The following is a 19,861-nucleotide window of genomic DNA, read 5'->3' on the forward strand; positions in this document are numbered from 1 at the left end:
CTAGCAGGTAAAGTGTGAGGACTTGAGTTTAAACCCCAATACTACCCAAAAGAGTATTTAAATTTTTTTAAATGATTTAATTGTATAGAAAATATATAAATACATCCTCACTTCAAAAATGTAATTTAAAGGTGGATATAGTGGCTCAAGTCTGAAATCCTAGCTACTCAGAAAGTAAAGATTAGGGGGAAAATGGTTCAAGTCCAGCCCATGCAAAAAAAAAAATTCATGAGACATCCCCCTGACCCCTTCACCCCCCCATTTCACTCTGTAAATATCTTGTCACCTGTTATTCCAACTATGTGGCAAGAAAATAGGAGAATCTTTGTCCAGGTTGGCCCTGACATAAATGCAAATAATGAAAGGTAAAAGCAGTAGTGTGTGTCTATTATCTTTGCTAAATGGCGGTTAACTATCCTGACTTAGGCAGATAGTACTCAGGCACATGACTGGGAAGAATCAAGATTCTCTCTCAAAAAAAGCAAGCACAAAGCCCTGACTTGATACCCTGGCACTGTAAAACAAACAAGCAAAGTATAATTAAAGCTGGTGATGGTGTTCTATGCATGGATTGCAGCTTCTCAGGAATTTGAGGCAGAAAGGTTGCTTGAACCTAGGAGTTTGAGGTCAGCCTGGATCACAGAAGGAGTTTCTATCTCAAAAAATAAAAGAAAGAAGAAAGAAAGAAAGAAAACAAAAAAGGAGGGGCTGGGAAGGTGGCTCAGTGGTAGAGCGCTTGCCTTGCAAGCTTGAGGCCCTGGGTTCGATTCCTCAGTACCACATAAGCAAAAAGAAGCCAGAAGTGACGCTGTGGCTCAAGTGGTAGAGTGCTTGCCTTGAGCTGAAGAGCTGAGGGACAGTGCCCAGGCCCAGAGTTCAGGCCCCACAACCGGACCCTCCCCCCCAAAAAAAGAAAACAAAAAAGGAATAAAATGAAATCACCCCTCACCCTTGGCCTTGGCCAGCTTTCTATGAGCTCAGAATTCACAAAGGTTAGCAATTTGGTTTCTCTTAATAAAACAAGACTAATAATACTTGTACTACCCAAACTGCAAGTTTATTATGTTTCAAAAAAAAAAGCATTTTACTAAGCATTTAAGACATAACTGGTTTCTCAAATACCAGGTAAAATTTAAATTGTTGCGTGTCTTTTTATTTATTTTTTTATTTTATTTTATTTTTTTGGGGGGTCCGGTCGTGGGGCCTGAACTCTGGGCCTGGGCGCTGTCCCTCAGCTCTTCAGCTCAAGGCTAGCGCTCTACCACTTGGGCCACAGTGCCACTTCCGACTTTTTTCTTTTTGCTTATGTGGTACTAAGGAATCGAACCCAGGGCCTCATGCATGCAAGGCAAGCGCTCTACCACTGAGCCACCTTCCCAGCCCCTCATTGCGTGTCTTTTAGAGTATGTGCCTGGCTCTGCTGAAGATCCTATCCCATAGGCAACAAACCCTGTGATGATGCTGAATACCCACCCCCATACTTCCTGCCTTTGTCCCCTCATTTCTGCTCCTTTAAAAACTTAAATCTCAATTTTCAGAACTTATTTTTCTTTTCCCCACCAATCCCAATTAGATTGGCGTTGAATGGGGGCAGGTGGAGAGATATCCAACCCCAACTCCCAGATTCCAGATTTAGAGTCCTTGCAGACTCTGCTCGCCTGTGGGGAGAATGGTAAATGTTCTCTCCATCCACATACAGCACCTTCAAACCAGCCATTTCTTCTTCCCTCCTTCTCAGTCTTTGTAAAAAATGCCATGCCTATTTTTGTACTGATAACCCAAAAGATTAATCTAGACCCTTCCTGGACATCCGTTTCCAATGTGGTGCAGTTATAGATTAGCCAGAGGTCACCATGGGACAGGTCCCTGCTCGGGGGCTCTCTATGGGAGGAGCTAGGAAATAGAATTTTTAGGCAAAATGGCAGACACTGATTCATTCTCTAAACAGGCCTGTAGCTGTCCTAAGAGAGGGACTCCTCATACTTCATTGCACTAACATTTTGCCAAACCACATCTCCCTTCTGGGTGAGTCTCCTTTATTACTTAATACTTAGGAGTTTGCTTGAGTCTTTTTTGTTTGTTAGGTTTTTTTTTTTTTGTGGTACTAGGGTTTAAATTCAGGCCTTCATTCTTGATAAACCAACCAAATAAACAGATCTGTTTTTCCACTGGTTATTTTATTTTATTTTTTGTTGGGGCTTGAACTCAGAGCCTAGATGTTGTCTCGAGCTCTTTTGTTCAAGGCTACCACTTTGAGCCACTGCTCCACTTCTAGTTTTCTGGTGGTTGATTAGACATAAGAGTCTCATGGATTTTCCTACTTGGGCTGGCTTTGAACCATGATCCTCAGCTCTCAGCCCCCAGAGTAGCTAGAATTACAGGCATGATCCACTGGCCTTTGGATTCTGACACTGGGGGGAAAAAAATCCCGGAGTCTGGAAGTTAATGTATGTGCCTTCCCTCCCCCTCCCCACTTCAGGGCATCACATGGCCCCTTTAGCTATAATCTGCTAAAACTCTAATAGGAGGTGTATTTATGAGTTGCTATAAAAGACGCTGGTATACTGGTGATAAAAGCCTCCCAAATTGCTGTAAACCTGCTATTTACTTGTTTATGACCTCATTCACCAGCCAGTGGATTAGATTGGTTTGTCCTGACTGCATCAGAAAGCAGGCATAGTTCCCGGCCATGGTCCTGCAGGGTATGAGAGAGCTGGTACAGGTCTGCTGTCTGCTTCTCCCATAGCCATCCCTTCCCAGAGCCTCCTTGTAGCCTTAGCTTGCTTACCCTCAACGATTTTTATATAGACTTATTCTGTGTATCCATGACCCTAAGCAGGATTGTCACACTGGGAAGGCTCTTCATGCCCCTTTCCTGCCAATGTTTCCTACTCTAGAAGTAGAGGCCACCATCCGACTTCACAGAGATGTTTTGTCCTAGAATATCATCTAAATATCATCATGCCAATTGTTCTTTTTTGCATCTGGCTTCTTTTGGTCAGCATCATGTTGAAGTTTATCTGTTCTGCTTGTCTAATGCATGTTCATTCCTGTAATCCTTGGTAGTTTTAGAATTTGTATGACTAGGAAGCCCACTCTGGTTGATCTAGTTCCCTATCAACAGACGTTTGAATTGTTTCCTGTGTTGGGCTATTATGAACAAAGCTACTCTGAATATTCCTGTGCAAGTGTTTGTGTGCATTCATTTTTATTTTTGTACCAGTCCTGGGCTTGAACTCAGGGTTAGGTGCTGTCTCTGAGCTTTTTTCTCAAGGTTAGCATTCCAGCTAAGATTACCTAGCTATGTGTACTCATTGTATGTATGTGTGTGTGTGTGTGTGTGTGTGTGTGTGTGTGTGTGTGTGTGTTTGTGTGTGCGCGCATGCTGAGGCTGGGACATGGGCAATGCCTTGTAACATTTTCTGTTCAAGGATGGTGCTCCTCACTTGAACCACAGTTCCATTTATGCTGGTTAATTTGAGATATGAGTTACATGAACTTTTCTGCTTAGGCCGGCTTCAAACTACAATCCTTTGATCTCAGCTTCCTCAGTAGCTAGGATTAGAGGTGTGAGCCACCAGAGCCTGGGTCTACTCATGTGTTTTACTTTCTCTTGTGTAAATACTTAAGAGTAGTAGCTATGTCCCAGGGTATATGTGTATATTTAACTTGTAAGAAACTATCAACAGCAATGTGTAAGAACGCCACTTATTCCTTATCTTTAGAATGAATCTGCCCCAGACCCTCTGTTGCCTCAAAGAGTTCATCCATTATCCTACCTGGAGATAGCCCTGTCTACTGAGATGGTGACCCAGAGTCCTGCTGCAAGGGAGTGATCTGGCAGATATGGGAAGATGCGAGAAGAGAAACTTGCCTTTGTTGAATCCCAGTTACTTGTCACACACCACCATGATGTACTTCTGAGTGCTGGAGTCTTGCCAGGAGTGATAGATAAAATATCTGTTGCTTGCAAAGAGTCTTGCTTCTACTTGTCAAAGCTGCCTATCTCTAGCAACCTCTCCCAGGTCACCATATTGTATCTATCACAAGACCCATCACCAAAGTACTGACAAGCGTTTGTAAAGTTTCCATTCCCCACACTAGCCAGAGCAAGGCCCATAGAGAGAAGAGACTTTGCCCCTCTGGTTCTAAGCAGAACTGGACAATGATTCATCTGCTCTGCTCCTAGCTTAGGAGAGGAAAATCAGGTCTCCCCCCTCAGAGGTCTTTTCTGTGCTTATTAAAACTGCCCCGGGGAGGCCTGGGATAATCAGATATTTTATCTGAGAGACTATGTCACAAATCTATGGATAGCAACAGCCCAATTGGTTCAGGCCCACAATAAGCATCAATGAAAAGAGGGAAAAAAAGCTAGAAGGCTTTTTAAAAAATATTGACAAGCCTGTTGATAGCTGGAGCCCAAATCTTTTTTCTTTTTTGGAGCCCAAATCTTGTAGTGGAAAAAAAACTCTAGATATTTTGGAGTTCAGTGTCCTGGTTTCAAACAACAATATGTTACTAGCCAAACTGTAAGGAGACAATAACTGGAATCAGGAAATAAGTGACTGCCTCAGGATTTTACTCCAGACCTGATAGAATGACTAGGTAAGGCCAGTGGGAAATGGAAACTGAAGGCCTTAGGAGTAATTCTCATCAGGAATGAAGGTCATATACCTGAGGAAATATAAAATAATAGATGAAAGAATTAGGATTCAATTGGCCATGCTTCACTTTCTACAAAGCTATTGGATAAAGCAAGGTCTGTTAGCATTTCCCCTGTTTTTGTCTGTACTAGACAAAAATTTGTTTCATTCCAAATCAGCCCAGAACGCAAGTTGGAGGCCTAGAAGTTGCTCTAGTTAATTATGGAGAATTATAGTTTTACCACGCATTAAATGTCTCTGCTTGTGTTTTAAGGGTTCCACACCAATATCTTAACTTATATGTAAGCAAACAATGAGAAAAAAATGGTTGAGTGAGAAGAAACAGGGAATGGGATAGAGGTCATAGGATAGGCGAGGAATAGTTCTCCACTCATGGCAGAAGAAGGGTATGAAGAGAAGTCCCAGGTGAGCAGAGGGATATTGACACATGGCCTTGAAGAGGGGCTGGGAGGGCCAATGCTTACCTCTTCCTTTCTGTTCTTCTCTCCTAGGTGGGCTCACCCTGCCAAGTCCTTCCTAAGAACCTGGTGATACCTTTTTCACCAATCTCTCACCCCAAACTTACAAAGGTCATAATGGTTTTGGAGGATGTTTCATGCCTAAACTAGCTCTGATCTCTACTCTTTTCCTGATTTTGCTAGGCTGAAGGCAGACAGAGGAGCCCAGGGCCTACATAGATTGAGTGTCCTGCTCTCAAGTGTAAGCCCTCAGCTCACTTTGACCTCCAGAACTGACTTCTATTGGGCATCTGCTTACTTTTATTATTAATTAATTAATTAATTGTTTTTACTTTTTGGTGGTACTGGGGTTTGAGCTCACACTTGCAGACATAATTTCAACACACAACACGCTTGCAGACAAGTGCACTACCACTTGATCCATGCCCTCATCTCTTTATTGCTTTAACTATTTTTCATATAAGTTTTTATGTTTTTGTGGGGAGCTGGCCTCAGACTATGATCCCCTTCACCTAAGTTTTCCCACCTAACTGAACTGACAGGTGTGAACCACCACACCTATATTATTGATTAAGATAGGGTCTTGTTTTTTGCCCACACTGGCCTTGACAGTGATCCTTCCTGAGTAGCTGGGATTACAGGCGTAAACCACTGTGCCTGATTTTAATGATACATTTCTCAGAACTTGTCCCAGTGATTAAATGATTTATTTTAGGATGATCCAAGGGCTTCATGAAAGCTAGACAAGTACTCTACTCCTGAGCTAAACCCTCTTACCCCCTCAACCTTTTTCAATTTTAAAAATTTGAGATGGGTCTTACTAGATTACTCAAGCTGGCCACCAAGATGTAATCCTCCTGCTTCAGCCTCCTAAGTAGCTAGGATTGCAGTCATACCATTGTGGCTAGCTGTGTGTGATTTTTGATAAGACATTTCTTACATATAAATAGTAATATTGTATAATTATGAATTACATTTTATTATACCACTTTTACTTTATTACTAATATATTTAACACATCGTATAGTTGCTGTTAACTAATGATAATGAAAATATATTCACAAAAAGATTTGTACATTAATGCCTATCATTTGGATACTTGAGTTGCCCAAACTGAAATATCCAAAGTATTTATCAACAAAGGAATAGAGAGGGGCTTGTGGAGTGGCTCAGTGGTAGAACACCTGCCTAGCACGTTCAAAGCCCTGAGTTCAAACCCTGATACTGCCAGAAACAAACAAAACAAAGAACAAAGGAATGGGTAAACAAATTGCAGTCTCGTCATGCAATGGAATATTACTTATTCAACAATAAAAAGGAATGAGCTACCCATAAAACTGTGGAGGGATCCTACAATCATTATGTTTCATGAGCCAAGACAGACAAAAAAGAGTACCTATTGTCTTAAAAAAGAAAAAAGCCGGAGCTGGGAAGGTGCTCAGTGGTAGAGCGCTTGCCTTGCATGCATGAGGCCCTGGGTTCGATTCCTCAGCACCACATAAACAAAAAGAAAAAAAAGCTGGAAGTGGCGCTGTGGCTCAAGTGATAGAGCGCTAGCCTTGAGCTGAAGAGCTGAGGGACAGTGCCCAGGCCCAGAGTTCAGGCTCCACGACCGGACCCCCCCCCAAAAAAAAAGAAAAGAAAAAGAAAAGCCTAGAAATATGCAAACTAACATGTGGGGAGGGAAAACAGACCAGAGGGGGATGGATGAAATAGACACACAAAAAACCTTTTTCTTTATTGTGTGTGACTATAGTGGAGGTTGAACTTACAGCCTTGTGCTTGCTAGACAGGTACTTTACCATTTAAGCCACAAATCCAGCCCAGACACAGAAAAACTTTGTATATTTGAACAGAAATAGGAAAACACTTGTCGTCTTGACAGTAGCAGTGGTCTCATGGATATATTCACATGCCAACAGTAAAATTGTTTACATATGTGTAACTTACTTTGCTTCAATTAGATTTTAGTAATGTAGAAAGAGACATTTTTCATTAAAAATACTATTAATATTGTTTTTTTAAATATTGTTAATAGCCAGATGCCAGTGGTTCATGCTTATAATCCTAGCTATTCAGGAGGCTGAGATCCAAAGGATTGTAGTTTGCAACCAGCTTTGACAGTAAAGTGTGTGAGACTCCATCTTCCAAATAAACAGCAAAAAGCAGGGTTGGAGATATGACCCAAGTAGAAAAGCAGCAGCTAAGCAAGGATAATTTCCTAAGTTCAAATCCTTGTAGTAGCAAAAGAAAAATTATTAATACTGTTATGATAGTTTTCCTTAATGTCATTTGATATATTTTGTGAGGGGCAAAATAAAAGTATAAGTCATATCCTATTTTGTTTCTTAAAAAAAAAATTTGCATTTTGGGCTGGATGTATGGCTCAAGTGTGCAAAAAGCCAGGAAATCTTGAGGCCCTGAGTTTAAACTCTAGTACATGGAAAGAAAACAAGCTGAGTGCTGGTGGCTCATACCTGTAATCCTAGTTACTGAGGAGGCTGAGATCTGAGGATTGCAGTTCAAAGCCAGCCCAGGCAGGAAAGTCTGTGAGACTCTTATCTTCAATTAACCACCAGAAAACCGGAAGTGGTACTGTGGCTCAAAATGGTAGAGCACTAGCCTTAAGCTGAAGAGGCCCAGAGTTCAAGCACCATGACCGACCAAAAAAAAAAAAAAAAGAAAGAAAAAGAAAAGAAAGAAAGAAAGAAGGAAAACAAGCAACAAATAAATATGCAGCCAAGGGGCTGGGAAGGTGGCTCAGTGGTAGAGTGCTTGCCTTGCATGCCTGAGGCCCTGGGTTCAATTCCTCAGCACCACATAAGCAAAAAGAAAAAAGCCGGAAGTGGCGCTGTGGCTCAAGTGATAGAGCGCTAGCCTTGAGCTGAAGAGCTGAGGGACAGCACCCAGGTCCAGAGTTCAGGCCCCACAACCGGACCCAAAAATAAATAAATAAATAAATAAATATGCAGCCAAAATATTTCTTTTTTTTTGGGGGGGGGGTCTGGTCATGGGGCCTGAACTCTGGGCCTGGGCACTGTCCCTCAGCTCTTCAGCTCAAGGCTAGCACTCTACCACTGGAGCCACAGCGCCACTTCTGGCTTTTTTCTTTTTGCTTATGTGGTGCTGAGGAATTGAACCCAGGGCCTCATGCATGCGAGGCAAGCGCTCTACCACTGAGCCACCTTCCCAGCCCCAAAATATTTCTTTAAAATTTGTTTTTTTATAATGTATGTGGTATGTTACTAGACTATTCTGTGTATGTTAAATAGCATGACATAAACATAGATAAACTATTAGAGAATGATTGCTTAAAACTTCATTGATATGTGAACTATAATTCAAAGACAAATGCAAACAATAGTGTTTTGTAATCATAATTCTCTGGGTATTCTGTAAGATTGAAAAACTATCGACCTGAAATAAACTGAGTAACTTAAAGATAATAAAGAAAGCTGAGGATGTAGTAGCTCAGAGGTAGAACCCAAGGCCCTGGGTTCAATTTTCAAAGACACACACACATGAATACTCTTCTAATATATTTGACAATGTGAATGAATTTCAAAGTAGACACGAAAGGGGCACTATTCTATGGTGACTTTTTTGTTTTATTATTTTTTAATTTACTTTAATGTTAATACAGAGGTGATGTACCCAGGGATTACAAGTACACGAGTCAGGTAATGAGTACATTTCCTTTCATAAATTGTCTTCTGTTCTTTCACTCTCTCCAGTCCCTCCTTCCCATCTCCACTCATGAGTTGTATAGTTCATTTTCATCCGTGTCTAGTGAGATCCACTGGTTCATTTTCCCCCTTTTCCCCTCAAATTCTGTACCCTTCCCTCAACCTTTGAAGATGTACACTTGAATACACCATACATAAAATAAAGAAGAGCTGGGCACCGGTGGCTCACACCTGTAATCCTAGCTACTCAGGAGGCTGAGATCTGAGGATCATGGTTCAAAGCCAGCCCAGGCAGGAAAGTCCATGAGACTCTTTTTTTTTTTTTTAATTTAAAAAAAAATTTTTTTTTGGGTCCGGTCGTGGGGCCTGAATTGGCTGTCTTTCTAGTTTAGTAATTATGTCCTTAGCTGTGCAGAAACTTTTTATTTTGATGTAGTCCCACTTATCAAGTTTCTCTTCTATCTAATGTGCCCCTGGGACTCTATTCAAGAAATTTCTACCTATAAGTTCTAATGTCTCTCCCACTCTCTCTTGTAGTAGTTTCAAAGTTTCAGGTCTGATGTTGAGATTTTTGATCCACTTTGAATTGACATTAGTGCATGTGACAAACAGGGATTCACTTAGTTTTCTGAATATGGATGCCCAGTTTTCCCAACACAACTGTTGAAGAGGTTATTTTTTTTCCCACTGTAAGTCTTTGGGTCCTTTATCAAATATCAGATAACTCTAAGTGTATGGTTTTATTTCTGAGCCTTTCGGTCTATTCCATTGATCTTCAGGTCTATTTTTTGTGCCAATATCAAGCTGTTTTGTTGGTTTGTATGTTTGTTGTTGTTGGTTTTTGCCAATCCTGGGGCTTGTACTCAGAGTCTGGGCACTGTCTCTGAGCTTCTTTTGCTCAAGGCTAGCACTCTACCACTTGAGTAACAGCATCACTTCCAGCTTTTTCTGTTTATGTGGTAGTGAGGAATCAAACCCAAGGATTCATGCATGCTAGGCACTACCACTAAGATACATTCCCAGCCCCCAAGCTGTTTTTGTTATTAGAGCTCTATAGTAGAGTTTGAGGCCCGGTATTGTGATGTCAACCCACATTGCTTTTTTTTTTTTTTTTTTTTTTTGCCTCAAATTGCTTTGGCTATTTTTTTATTTTTGTCGGTCATGGGGCTTGAACTCTGGGCCTAGGCACTGTCCTTGCGCTCTACCACTTGAGCCACAGCACCACTTCCAGTTTCTAGTGCTTTATTGGAGATAAGAGTATCACAGACTTTCTTTCCCACCTGGGCTGGCTTTGAACTGCAATCCTCAGATCTCAGCCTCCTGAGTAGCTAGGATTACAGGTATGAGCCACTGGCGCCAGGAACTTTGGCTATTTTTTAAATTTTTATTTTATTGTAAAGATGCTGTACAGAGGGGTTACAGTTTCATGAGTAAGGTAAAGAGCACATTTCTTGTCAAGCATTGTTACCCCCTTCTTTGTTTTTTTCCTACTGTCCCTTCCTTCCCCCCTCTCTCTTCCCCACCCCCAAAGTTGTAAAGTTCATTTCCAACATAGTGTCTTGTGAGTCTCATTGTTGTAATGGGTCATACTATGTCTTTGTTTCAGCATTTTGTTATTCCCCTTCACTTCCCCAAATTAGAAAACTGTATATATAAGATGCAAGTTACCCAAACCAAATACAATAACAACAGGGATATACCATAGGAGGAAGAATATATAAAAGAAACAACTACTGCACGGTTGGTGGGAGTGTAACTTGTTCAACCACTTTGGAAAGCAGTATAGAGGAAGACCACATGTCGAGCTCCCCTATGACCCAATAATCCCACTTCTGGGCATTTATCCTAATGATCACAAACAAGGTCACACTAAAGCTACCAGCACAACTATGCTTATCACAGCATTATTCACCATAGCTAAGATAATGGAACCAATTCAGATGCCCCTCAGTAGATGAATGTATCAAGAAAATGTGGTGTATATATACAATGGAATTTTATGCTTCCATCAGAAAGAATGACACCGCCCCATTTGTTAGGAAATGGAAAGTCTTCAAACGATATACACATATGACCATATAAGATGATGCTAAATGAAATGAGCCTCAAGATATGGACACAAAAGGTTTTTCTTTTTTGTCAGTCTTGGGGCTGGAACTCTGGCCTGGGCACTGTCCCTCAGCTCTTCAGCTCAAGGCTAGCACTCTACCACTTGAGCTACAGTGCCATTTCTGGTTTTCTCGTGGTTTATTGGAGATAAGAGTTTCACTGACTTTTTTGCCTAGGCTGGCTTTCAACTGTGATCCTCAGATCTCAGCCTCCTGAGTAGCTAGGATTACAGGCGTGAGCCTCTGGCACCCGGCTGTTGTTGTTTTTAATGTACTATGTGATTTTTTTTGGCTTTGGCTATTTTAGGCTTTTTGTTGTTCCATATGAATTTTTGGATTGTTTTTGCTAACTTGGCAAAGAATGCCATTGGAATTTTGATGGGGTTTGCACCGATTTGTGTATACGATGAAGCTTTTAAAAATAGCTAATGTTCATCTATGAAACTGGAAATCAGATGAGCCACTGGTTTGTAGGTTGTGTGTCACTGGAAGGGATCTCATGGTACTTTCTGGAATGACAGAGCACTGCCTGTACATGAGTGCACTTTTGTGTCAATAATGAGGTTTGAACTCAGAGCCTTGTGCTTCCTAGGTAGGTGCTCTACTGCGGAGGCACACCTCTCTAGCCCATTCTTTTGTTTTTGACATGGATTCTCAAGATTGCTCTGGCTGTTCCTGGGCTTGTCAGCCTTATAAGTAATGGGGACTACAAGTGTTCATCATTATGCCCAGCAACATTTTGCATTTTAATTGTAGTGGTGGCAGTTATAAGGGATATGGCTCTGTCAGCACTCAGAGCTGTATGTACATGAAATTGTATGTAAATTGTATCTAAAAAATGTTGTGAAAATCTTGACTGTGCTAGTCGAGGCACCATATGGTGTTTTAACACAAAGACTACCAATTCTATAGTCTCTACCAATCGCTATATACATTTCTTATACAATTTCATTGAGACATTATTCAGACACAATAAGTTTATTTATCCTTTTTTGTGATACTGGAGATTGAATTCAGGATTTTGCACTTGCTAGGCAAAGTGCTCAATCACTTGAACCATATCTCAAGTCTTTTTGCCTTTATTTTTTAACAGAGTTTTATACTAATTTTTTGCCCAGGCTGGCCTCAAACTGTTTCTACCTCCCAAATAGCAATGATTCCAGTCATGTGCTATCATGCCGGGTCTATTTATTTATGTTTTTGATGACTGTGATCTTAATTTAATCTTATATATTATTTATCTATTGATTTAGTAGCACTAGGGATTAAACTCCAGGCCTAGCTATTATCAGTTGAACAATATCCAGTCCTGTTTTTTTTGTTGTTGGTCATAGGGCTTGAACTCAGGGCCTGAGAGCTGTCTGAGCTTTTTCCCCTCATGGCTAGCACTCTACCACTTTGAGCCACAGTTAACTGGAGATAAGAGTCTCATGGACTTTCCTGCCCCAGCTGGCATAAAATTGCAATTCTCAGATCTCAGTCTTCTGAATAGCTAGGCATGAGCCACCAGAGCCTGTCTACCAATTCTGTTTTTATTTACTTATTTTTGTTCCAGTCCTGAGGCTTGAACTCAGGGCCTGGTCACTGTCTGTGAACTTTTTTGCTCAAGGCTAGTGCTCTGTCACTTGAGCTATGGTTCACTTCCTGCTTTTTTTTTTTGGTGATTAATTGGAGGTAAGAATCTCAAAGACTTTACTGCCCAGGCTGGCTTTGAACAGTGATCCTCAGGTCTCAGCCTTCTGAGTAAGTTAGGATTACAGGTGTGAGCCACTGGCATTTAGCCTATTTTTATTTTTTGTGACACAGGGTCTTTCTGAGTTGCCCTTGCTGGCCTTGAACTCTAGAAATCATCCTGTCATAGCCTCCCTAATAGATGGGACTACAGATGTACATCACTGCACTGGCTTAAGTAACCTTTATAAAGTGAATAATTCCATGGGAGTTATTATATTTACAAAGTTTTTCAGCTATTACCCCTGTCTAGTTTTAGAACATTTTTTTTGGGGGGGGGGGTCTGGTCGTGGAGTCTGAACTCTGGGCCTGGGCACTGTCCCTCAGCTCTTCAGCCCAAGGCTAGTACTCTACCACTTGAGCCACAGTGCCATTTCTGGCTTTTTTTCTGCTTATGTGGTGCTGAGGAATCGAACCTAGGACCTCATGCATGCGAGGCACGCACTCTACCACTGAGCCAACTTCCCAGCCCATAGTTTTAGAACATTTTTATCACTCCAGAAAGAAACCCCTCTCCAAAGGCCTGCTTTCCTATTTTTTCTATATGCTGCTAAATGTTCTTGGTTTGCTGTTTGGCACCATGAACTTTTTTATGTGCTGATACTGGGATTTGAACTCAGGGCCTAATGATCTTTTTTTTGGGTGGGGGGGCTCTCAGCTAACACTCTACCATTTGAGCCACCCTTCCAATCCAGCTTTTTTAACTGGTTAATTGGAGATAAAGACTCTTGGACTTTCCTGTCTGGGATGATTTTGAACTGTGATCTCAGATCTCAACTTCCTGAGTAGCTAGGATTCTAGGTATAAATCACCAGCACCCAGCTATCTGTGAATTCTTATTAGCAGTTGAGATGTTAAATGTGAAAAAAAGGTTTAAGAAAAGTGCATGCAAAACTATAAAGTTGGGAACTTCACACCTCTTTACTTTTCTCCCCTGATTCCTCAACTGGGAAGAGAGCTAATAAGGAGGCAGAGAGGGGCTCTCTAGGGACGGAGGATAGAAAATGGTGTTAGGAGAATGTCCTAAGGTGATTGAGGAGTTGGGGGTGGGAAGAAGCAAGCTAATTATCTTAGGAAGACAGTGAAGGAAGTGGAATGATCTTGGGAAACTTCCAGGTAGAAGCACTTTGAGGTCATGCCTCTTATTCTCCCTTCCCTTCTTTTCCTTTTCCTCTTCTTCCTCCTTCTTTCTTCTTCTTCAGTGTCGAAGATTGAAACCAGAATTTTCCATATCTTGCTCTACCACTAAGCTATGCCTTCAGCCCTCAGGTAAATTCTTATGATTATGTTGTATTTTACAGTTTAATAAGAGTAATTATAGCTGGGCACCAGTGGCTCATGCCTGTAATCCCAGCTACTCAGGAGGCTGAGAGCTGAGGATCATTGTTTGAAGCCAGCTGGGGGAGAAAAGTCTCTGTGAGACTCTTATCTCCAATCAACCACTCAAAACCAGAAGTAGAGCTGTGTGCCAAACTGGTAGAGCACTAGCCTTGAGCAAGCAAGAGCTCAGGGACAGAGCCCAGGCCCTAAGTTCAAGCCCCGTGACTGCCGCCCACCCCCCCCCCCCCAAAAAAAAAAAAAAAAAAAAAGAATGATTGTAACTATTTTGTCTTTGGATTCTCAGGACATAGCAAGATAGGTAGCTTCATGCCTGTTTCATAAAGATGAGGAAACAGCTCACGGATGTGTAGGCTCCTACAAAAGTCCCACAGGTTTCTGAGAGAAGCAGTGACTAAATCTGAACTTAACCTCCAAGCTGTCTACCACCAAGCCATTGTTTTTTCCCTCACAACAAGGTATAGGCAAGAGCTTTGTCTGGGAAGCTGGGGAGGCTACAGATGTCAAGACACAAAGATGGAGCAGAGTAGATGTAGGGAGAACTCATAATAGCAGTCCCTGCTCCTAGGGCAGTAGGGTCAGCATAACCAGCTGGGCCTCAGTGGAGAGTGCCATAGGGTAAACAGTAGAGAAAGACTGGAGTCAACAGGAGGCTTGATTTCTGTTTTTTGTTTTGTTTTTTGCCAGTCTCGAGGCTTGAACTTAGGGCCTGAGCACTGTCCCTGAGTTTCTTTTTGCTTAAGGCTAACGCTCTAACACTTGAGCCACAGCACTACTTCTGGCTTTTTCTGTGGATGCGGTACTGAAGACTCGTACCCAGGGTTTCATGCATGGTAGGCAAGCACTCTACTACTAAGCCACATTCCCAGCCCTCTGTCTGACAGATTTATAGTAGTTGAATAAACTAAAAAATAACACATGTCCTGGTTGGGAAAATGAAATGTCATTTGTTCTGTTAAAATTAGTTCCTAGATTAATGTAACTTTGTATCAACTTCAATATATTTTTGGAACTAAAATATAATTAACAATAGGTATTTAATAATAAGTATTTACTAAGCACTTATTAAGTGCCAGACATTGAGCTTGTGAGGCATGTGTTACTTTTATCCCCATTACATAGTCTGTAAGGCCTAGAGAGGTAAGTAACGTACCCATTTCACAGGGCTGCTAAATGTTGCACCAGGATATATGGTCTCTCCTCAAAGCCACGCTGTTAACTGTTATGTGAGTAATTATTCTGGAATGTGCCTGGACACATAATCCAGTGTAGAGGGCAAGTGATCCTTTGAAAAACGAAGACCTCGAGTGGGAATTAAGCCTAGTCAGATGTGAGATGTGTCAGATGTGGTCAAAGGACCAATATTAATATCCACATAGTATTTGCTCAAACCAAAGTCTATGGAAGGAAATGGGGAATTCAGACATATACCAATCCAAAGTATAAGCCTAGTATAAACAGCTAGAGTAAGGGAAGAATTCTTTTTTTTTTTTTTTTTTTGTCGGTTGTGGGGCCTGAACTCTGGACCTGGGTGCTTTCCCTGAGCTCTTCAGCTCAAGGCTAGCACTCTACCACTTGAGCTACAGCACCACTTCTGGCTTTTTCTGCTTATGTGGTGCTGAGGAATCAAACCCAGGGCCTCATGCATGCAAGGCAAGCGTTCTACCACTAAGCCACCTTCCCAGCCCCTAAGGTAAGAATTCTTTAGTAAACTGTATAAGAAATAGCAACTGGTGACAGGTGGTGAGTTAAATTCACATGTTACTACAAACTAAAGCAAAATAAAACAGTCATCAAATAATTAAGTAGGAGATCAAACTGTATGGACTAGCAGAAAATAGGCTATCATATGGGTGGAAGAATGCTCACTTTAGTCACCATTAGGCAATGAAAAAAAATGTTCAAAGTTAGAAGTTCAATTCCTCAACAAATGAATGGATATGAATGGACCATTTATTAGAGGGGGAATACTGACAGTAAATACACGGAAAATCATTTTAAAAAATGCGGAGTAAGGTAATCTTTACTAGCAGACATTGATAATATAGGGGAGAAAAGGTGTCACTCATTGTTTGGAATGTGCACAGAACTATCTACACTTGTTTCTTGGAGGTGGAAGGATAATTGGGGCAGCTCTTTTTGGTAAGTCATGGCATTGAAGGCAAAATCACTTATTCTTAGCCGTCCACCTGGAAGCTTTTCCACTCTCAAAAATTCATCCCAGTACAAAAATCGAAGATATATTACCAAACAATCACAAAGAAACAAAATGTACTAGGTTTCTAAGTGAATGATCAAGATAGCAGCACACTTTCAAATGATAATGTGAACAAAAGAAAAACTTAAGTCAAAGTAGCAAATGAATGAAAACATGCGGCTGCAACAGAGTGAAGATATGTATCTATATGGACTGTCTCATGCCTGAAAAGTGATATTGTGTAACAATAACGTATACTTTATTATTTTAACATTTTTCTTCCTATCTCTGGTTATCATACTGTCTTTTTAGTGGTGCTTACAGAAAAAGAAAAAAAAAATCTAGATTCAAACCCAGCCCGTAGCATGATTTAGAGCAAATTTGTCTGTAAAGTGGGATATTTCCCGGGGGGGGGGGGCTGAAAGCAGGCACAGTGTTGATTTCCTAGACTTTCTAGTGGACGCTCCTCTTGCCTCTGGAATTTAGTCGAGCATTCATGGCACCGGCGTGTTGTGCCCCTGTATCCTTGTCCCATGGGCACCTGCGCTTTCGAGGGAAGGGATGAGCATGGGAAATGTAACCACCCATGGGCATCTCAGGCGGTGGGGTTGTCCCAGTCACCTTCGAGCATGAATTTCTCATTCTAGTCGGGCTCTGAATCCTCCCGCCGGCATTCGGAGGCACCTCGGTGCAGGAACACTCAGCTATAGGAGGCGCCACCCGCGGAAGCCTGCAGGCATCTCGATGCCCACAAAGGGCCCTGGGTTGGACTCCGCAGACAGAGGACACAAGGGTGTCTCTTTAGGTCTCCGCACGCAGCAGATCCTCGACGTGAGGTAGGCAGGCGGGCGCAGCCCCTTTGGACAGCAGCGTGCGCCCAGCTGGGATCTGGCCACTGTTGTGCTCTTTTCTCGCGAATACCACGTAGCCCATTGGGTCAGGTGCGGGCGACACGAGCGCTTCGCCGGCCAGCCAGGACCGACCTCGGGGACTCCACTGGGTTCCCGCCGCTCGGTCCACAATCTGAGCAGAGGGCCTTCCCCGAGTCGGAGCCGGACAGGGACCGGCGCGAGGTCTCCGGAGAGCGTGCCTCCATGACTCGCAGGTCCACACCAGGCCACAGAGCCGTCGGGGACCCGACGTCCCTCGTTTGAAACCTGCACCGCCGCCCCGGGGGTGTTCTGGGCGAGGTACGGCTTGGGAACGAGCGGAGAGGGATGGCACTGGACTCGCAGTCTGCAATAGCGCTGACGCCTCGCCTCCTGCGCTGCCCCAGCTCGGCAGGGGGACGCGGGGAGGTCGGGCCGGGGGGATGCCACGCGTGGCGCGAGGGGCGCAGGCTGCCGGGAGGACCGCTGAGCTGGGGGTGGGGGGGGCCGCGGGCGCATGCGCCCTGAGCCCGTGCCATATTGGAATGAGTCGGAGCGCGGAGCGCCGCCGCCGCCGCCGCCTCCGCCGGAGCGCGGGTGGAGGGGGGCGGGGAGAGCTGCCGGCCGACCCGCTCCGCCGAGCCCAGCAGGAAGAAGGGCGCGAGCCGGCGAGCGCGAGCGGCGAGGGCGGAAAAAGCACCCGCGCGAGCCAGCGAAAAGAAGGAAAGAAAGAAAGAAAAGGAACGCGAGAAGGGGGAAAAAGAGCGATCGAGCAAGCGAGCGCGCGCGCGAAAACTCCCGGCAGGTAAAAAAGCCGGGCCGCCGGCTGGGCCTTCCCGCGCGGCGGCCTGAAGGGGCGGCGGCGGCGGTGCCGGCGCCGGGGCGAGAGACGGCCGCGCGGCGCCCCCCACCCCCCCTCGAAGCGGCCGGGTAACTTTGCCAACGGAAAACCGCCGGGAGCTGGAGGGCAGCGGGCGCGCGGGCTGAGGCGCCAACGGGCGGCGGCGGCGGCGGCACGTTGGGGGCGGGGGCGAAATGGGGGGGTGGGGGAGCGCGGCGCTCGCGCGCGGCCCCGCGCGCCGGCCGGCAGGGCTGCAGGAACGCGCCGGGGCACCTCGCCGCCGCATTGAGCGGCGACTGTGGCCCCGGTCGGAGGCGGCGGGGGGGGGGGGGGTGCGGGGACGGCGCGCACCAGCCCCGGGGGGGGGGGTGCGTGAATGGAAAAGTGGCGGGGCGGAGGCATCGCGGGTGCCCAAGTTCCCTAGCGCGCTGGGCCCGCCGCGCGCCCCTCCCCGCGCGCACGCCGCGCTCCCGCCCGCCGAGCCCCCGCGGACCCGCCCCCCGGGCTCGCCCCGGGCGGGGCGCGAACCCGCAGCTTGGTTGGGCGCGCCGTCCGGGCGCCCGGTGGCAACTTCGGAGGGCCCAGGCGGCCACTGCGCAGTGGCGGAGCGTCCAGCGGCCGCCGCAACCGGTTGCTTCGGCTGCCGTTGTGTATTGAGCGGGCCTCCCGGGCTGCAGCTTTGCGTGCACTGATGCCCGGCCTCGGAGCCGACCTAGCCCCGGGTCTCGAGCCATTGGGCACGTCCGTGACCGTTTGGATTTCGGTTCTTGAAGTGTGGTTTTTTGGTCACTGAAAAAGAGGAGACGCAGAGAGGCGAGCGGAGTATCGTGGGGCTCGGCCTGCTCGTTGCCGAGTGGAAATGCCTTTCACGATCAGAAATAAATTCCCGCGGAAAGGATGTGTATGTGTTAAGTTTTTCCTAAGCGTTAGCTTCTCGCACGGGGTCTAAAACTAAGCCGTCAGCCTAGGTCACCTCCGGATCTTACTGTGCGCAAGAATGGAGTAGGACGCGCTGGTCACCAAATGGGCTTTTACTTGGTGAGGACTGTTCCCAGCGGGTCACACAAAACCGGGGGAGTAAATGGCCCCAAGGGATGTTTCCTGAGTCCTCCTTAGCAGAAATCTGTTTTTGAGATCCAAGTTGCCATCAAAGAGGTTTGAAAGAAAATGTGATAGCTTTTGCCAATATCTCTGACTTTTCTTGAGCCACCTTTTAAAAGATGTACTTTATTGCATCTAGAAAAATGCCCAGACTGCTACCTTCCTGTTTTGGTACTTTTGAAGTGTCTTAATGCTTACGCTTTGGGGCCGGTTAACTGGTGGCAGAGTGTTGAGTCTTTCGAAGCCCACAGGGAGATTGAGAGTTCAGACTTGTTTGTCATACCAGGAAAGTAACAATCTGGTGGAAACAGGAGCGGCCTAAAGTCAGGAAACACTTGTTACTAGGCTGTCACTGACCAGTGGCTACCCAGAGATGCAGATTTGATTCTCCATATTTACATATTGAGATAATCTTTCTGCGTGCTATTGGTTCAAAATTTGGCTTCTAAGATTGAAAAAATGTTTTGAAAGGTGCTCACAAAATGCACCTTTTTATTTTCTTATTTTTGACTTAACATTTGTAGTATGAGGGGATTTGTGATATAAACATGTACACTGTGTGCTTTGAACAAATTCACCTCCGTCATATTCCCTTTGCTCCCCTTCCTCCATCCCTCTCTCACTTTCTAAACTGTGATTGGTGGGTTTCTTATGTTGTATGTTACAATATGCATCTTTAGAGAAATTCAGTTAGAAAATAATCTTGGTGTCAACATCCAGGAAAATTTTATGTAATACATCTGAACAAAGACATTTTAAGAATATTGGAAAGTGGAGGTATGGCTCTGGTGTATAGTACCAGCTTTGAGTGAGAGCCAAATTCAGCCAAATTCAGGCATGACACCCTGAATTCAATCCCCAGTACTAG

At 44.4% G+C, this 19,861-nt stretch overlaps 1 protein-coding gene across 2 annotated transcripts in view; it reads left to right on the forward strand.

Moving 5' to 3' along the window:
• The first annotated feature begins 17,252 nt into the window (after nucleotides 1-17,252).
• The window catches only part of Sfmbt1 (Scm like with four mbt domains 1), a 132,921-nt gene continuing 130,312 nt past the window's right edge, over nucleotides 17,253-19,861 (forward strand). Inside the window, exon 1 of one of the 2 annotated variants that reach the window (XM_042679691.1) lies at nucleotides 17,253-17,372. The gene's annotated coding sequence lies outside the window, so the exon portion shown is untranslated. Of the gene's footprint in view, nucleotides 17,373-17,667; nucleotides 17,857-19,861 lie in introns of those variants that run through there. The other variant, XM_042679690.1, reaches the window with a different exon arrangement.

This window comes from Dipodomys spectabilis, unplaced genomic scaffold, assembly GCF_019054845.1.
Source record: "Dipodomys spectabilis isolate Male_0828 unplaced genomic scaffold, ASM1905484v1 ptg000054l, whole genome shotgun sequence".
NCBI lineage: Eukaryota > Metazoa > Chordata > Mammalia > Rodentia > Heteromyidae > Dipodomys > Dipodomys spectabilis.